This window comes from Aplysia californica, unplaced genomic scaffold (assembly GCF_000002075.1).
Source record: "Aplysia californica isolate F4 #8 unplaced genomic scaffold, AplCal3.0 scaffold00017, whole genome shotgun sequence".
Lineage (NCBI taxonomy): Eukaryota > Metazoa > Mollusca > Gastropoda > Aplysiida > Aplysiidae > Aplysia > Aplysia californica.
The window spans coordinates 566,030-570,253 of NW_004797287.1; the positions used below are offsets into that span (position 1 = coordinate 566,030).

General features: G+C 42.7%; 1 protein-coding gene across 2 annotated transcripts in view; it reads right to left on the reverse strand.

The window, feature by feature from the left end:
• LOC101858761 overlaps positions 1 to 4,224 on the reverse strand; it is a 139,484-nt gene that overhangs the window by 70,209 nt on the left and 65,051 nt on the right. Inside the window, exon 3 of one of the 2 annotated variants that reach the window (XR_001185095.2) lies at positions 593 to 2,507. The exons of the other annotated variant lie outside the window; for it this stretch is intronic. The gene's annotated coding sequence lies outside the window, so the exon portion shown is untranslated. Of the gene's footprint in view, positions 1 to 592; positions 2,508 to 4,224 lie in introns of those variants that run through there. 2 annotated transcript variants of the gene reach the window in all.

Below are 4,224 nucleotides of genomic sequence, written 5' to 3' on the forward strand. Positions count from 1 at the left end.
CCACCCCAAATTCTTATCCCCTCTGTCTGTTTGTCTGCCTGTATGCCTGTATGTCTGTCTGTTCCCTCACCTCCTCCCCCCTCTCTCTCTGTCTCTGTCTCTCCCTCTCTCTCTCCTTCTCTCTCTCTCTCTCTCTCTCTCTCTCTCTCTCTCTCTCCCTCTCTCTCCCTCCCCCGTCCCCTCCCCCTCTCTCCAGCTAAGTTGTCTCGTACGTTGTTAAGGTTTCAGGACATCTGGTTCACAACCCGTTGTGACAATGGCACCGTCTGGGCGCCTTGTTACGCAGTGCAGATCTAAGTCGCACAGGAAATTTTTTGCCGCGACTCATAATTGCCGCGATAGCACGTGCATGTAGCGAGCGTGTGAGCAGGAGACAGACAGCCTGGGCGTGCCACTGTGATCGTGTGCTGCCCACCCTTCGTACTCCGTGTTCCCAGGATATTTTACACTCAATGCCGGGAGCACAACACTCGTATTTCATGCACAATTCGATTTTATAAAAAGGAAATGCATATTTCAGGCGTTATCCGGTTTCACCTATTAATTGTAATTGTTCTTCTTTTCTTTCTTTCTCTTCTGTTCTCTTCTTTTCTTTCTGTTTTCAATAAAAATCCCTTACCTAAGCTCTAAGGGTATAGTAGTATAGTATAGTATAAGGTTTTACGGCGCTCGCAACTGCTAAGGCCATATGAGCGCGCTCTAAGGGTATGGTAATAAACATGGAAGATATATTTTCCCCACACTTATGTTAAATCTTAAGCAACATTCGTCCCGGATTACTTTACACATAAAGAGCCTATTGTTGCCATGGGCTAGAAAATTGAGAGCCCCCCCCCCCAAAAAAAAAAGAAGAAAAAAAGTCATGAATGCATCTTTATTTTAACAACTGTCGTTACCGAGATTCGTAGCAAGTATCTGTAACCTGTCTTTTCATTTGTTTTTTGTTGTCATTTTAAAAAGCCAAAGTCGACAAGTTTTTTATAGGTATGGAATATCTAGTTGAAGTACTAGCAGTGTTTTTTTTTCTGTAGTCGTCGTCGTCATCGTCATCGTTGTTGTTGCGGCTACTACTGTTGTTGATGTTTTTGTTGTTGTTGTTACTGTTACTGTTGTTGTTGTTTTTAAAAAAAATAGATGTTGTTGTTGTCTTTGTTGGTTTTTAGAGAGAGGGCATTTGCCTGATCAGGACTGTCTAGGAGGACATCCATGTTTGTGAAATGGTGTACGGGAAGCAGAATGACTGACAGAAGCTGCTGTTTGTAGCGCACACGACCTCAGAATTTACGCTTAACAACAGGAGGGACGTTTAATACTCATAAATGCATGGGCCGACTGCACATCAAAACTAAAAATAGAAGATCAATGCACGACATTTACATTTCTTATTGACTCGTTATCCAAAACTACAGAGTGCAGCGCTAATCCTTGCTCGTACGGCTGCCTACAGGCTCTAGTGGCTTTTCTCCTCTCAGAAACTTTACAGACCTAATCCGGATCAAGCCAGCGCTTTTGAAAACCTGAAGCGAGTGTTTACCCTATTGCAGTAAGCGCATTTATCCCTCGCACCAGCTGTGGACGGCCAGGGCTGGGCTGGGAGCCGGGTGATTCACTTCTCCAGGCTCGGTGGGCCTGTTTCCCGCTAAAATTTATATTCGAGACGTTTTTGCTGTGCATTATTTATTCCCGTTCCGCTCCTTTGGGGGTTAGAGTGGGGTTTAAGTATCGGATCTTGGGTCTGTACAGCCCTGTAGTGTAGAGTCTGCGCCACGTTGAGATGGATCAATGCTGTAAGATGTTGGTTTTTGAGACTGCTGTCTTATTATGTTTGGTTTCAACTTCAAGAAGTGGCGCTGGCGTATTACAATACGTTTCAGGCTTTCAGCTAGCTTTCACCTTAGGCTCTGCCATTAAAATAAACCAAACCCCATTATTTATTTGTTTAAAATAAAATTTATTGGAAAAGAGTTCCATTTTTTGGTTTGAGTTTGAAACAACACCTCGAATTCTTCTGCCAACAGTTGTTTCCTTTTCCAAGTATTTTTGCTTACAAATCAAGAGCAAACCACTTATCAAGGGTGGAGACGTTGTCGACGTGTTTTATATTCAAATTGACGGTAATTATTTTCTTTTTCGGAAATGAACTTTTCTAAACATTACAACAGGAGTTATTACAGAAAAGCTAATCTTGTAACTATGAAGGCTTACACTTATAACGGCTACGATAATAACGATGATGGCGTTGATAATACAGCTGCTGCTGCTCCTGTTGCTGTTACTGCTGCTGCTGCTGCTGCTGCTGCTGCTGCTGCTGATGATGATGATGATAATACTTACAAGAATGAACGGGATCATGGCAAAAACACAACGTAAGGAATACTCACAACAAGCCAACGAGAAGAGCCACCATATTATAAACAGCAACCCCGGCAACTGCAATAACAGCAGCAGCAGAGACGGGCCACACAGCATGAACTCTCAGCAGACACAACAGATCAATATTAGGCTGCCTTTGAGAAGAAAGAAAATCCATAACTTTTTGTAATCGTGTTATAGTCTTGTGTTGGTTTCTTTGTCTGCTATGAGCCGAGTTCAGTCTGACCTTTTAATCTTCCATTACCACTCTCCCTCCACCCCGGTCTTTTCCCAAGACAAGTCAATGAGAATAGGGAAATGAAAAAGAAAGGAAAAATTAAAATAAAAACATATTAAAGTCCTCGGTTACGACACACCACACTGTCCCTCCACCCCCTCCCCCAGAAAGAGTTTCAAAGAGTCCACCCACCCCCACTCACACCACGCATAATTATTCTCTCCGCAACCCCGCCCTCCCAATTTGATTTCTGTCTCTCATTTGCCAGAACAATGAAACGTCGTGCACGTCACGTGACAAATGCAGGCGCAAGCAGATGAGACCAGAAGACGAGTGGGTGTTTTTGTGCCGGACAAGGTCACAGTTCAGCTGTCGTAAATTAACTGGCGCCGAAGCATTCTCCGAGTCATTTCCCTTGAAAAAAAAAGGTAAAGTAATTGAAATACGACAAAAGAGCACTTTCCACTTGTTATAATGAAACAAAGGTTTTGTAAATCTTGTACTCAAAACATTTTATCGTATATGTATCTACTACCCATCTGTATACTCTGTAAGGTAATTTGCTAGGTTAGACCGTCAATTATATTATCCGACTCTGACACCGTCAAGTGAAATGGGCAGAGAGCCTTGAGAATATCCCCCAAAATCCCAACAATAACAGGTTGGGGGTTTGAACTAAGTTCATTCCCACATTAGACAAATAGGTGATACCACATTGATACTATATGTATTTGAGTTATTTGCACACATTTTCAGTTCTCAGATAATGAAAAGAACGAGGATAGGTACTCTTTTTTAGGAATATGTTTTATAATGTACCTTTTGGGGGGGGGGGGGTACATTTGGATCAACGACTCATTACTCATTTTAGGAATATCTATAAACTAATAGTACATTGATAACATAAGCAAGAGTGCATCAAGCTGGTAGCCTGTGACAAATCTGAAAGCAATGTGTGGTTTCCCAATCTGAGGCTAGACCAGGCAATATTCAGATGTGTTTTGAAATATTAAACAGTACGCATTGTTCTCGATGGAATACAATAGCATACTGTTGGCATTATGGACGCAGAATGAAGGGTCAGTTCGACCCGGAATCGACATTTTGAAAATCGAGACTGATCAAAACAAAGGAATTGATAATTAGCAGCTGCGGAACAATAGGCCGACATTGCTGAACAATAGAAGTAGAATAGCAATGTCATAATGAGAATATCGTATTGTATTGTAAAGGGAACGAGTAAAAGGACGAACCCATTTGTACATGGATGGCGCTCGATTCTGCGTACCCAGCCAGCTGAACAAATGAGAAATGAAGCTTTAATAGCAGTTTGGCGGGTGGCAGAAGGCTGGGAAGCTGTGTCCAGGTTTAGCGAGTGCTTTATGAGCTTTGGGGGAGTTAACGTGCACTTGCGGCGAACTTGGAAACTTTTAGCTGCTGTTGAGAGATGCTAAAGGTTTGGCTCATCGAGATCAAGAGGGGCAGGGAAGGGATAAGGTTTGGGAGAGAGCGGGGCGGTGTTTAGTTGTAGTGGGGGCTGGGTTTGTGTCAAGGCAAGAGGCAGGATGATCCGGAAAAAATGAAGTAAAGGATTTCTACTTTCTGCTAAAGAAGAGTGGTAAGGGAAAGTAGTT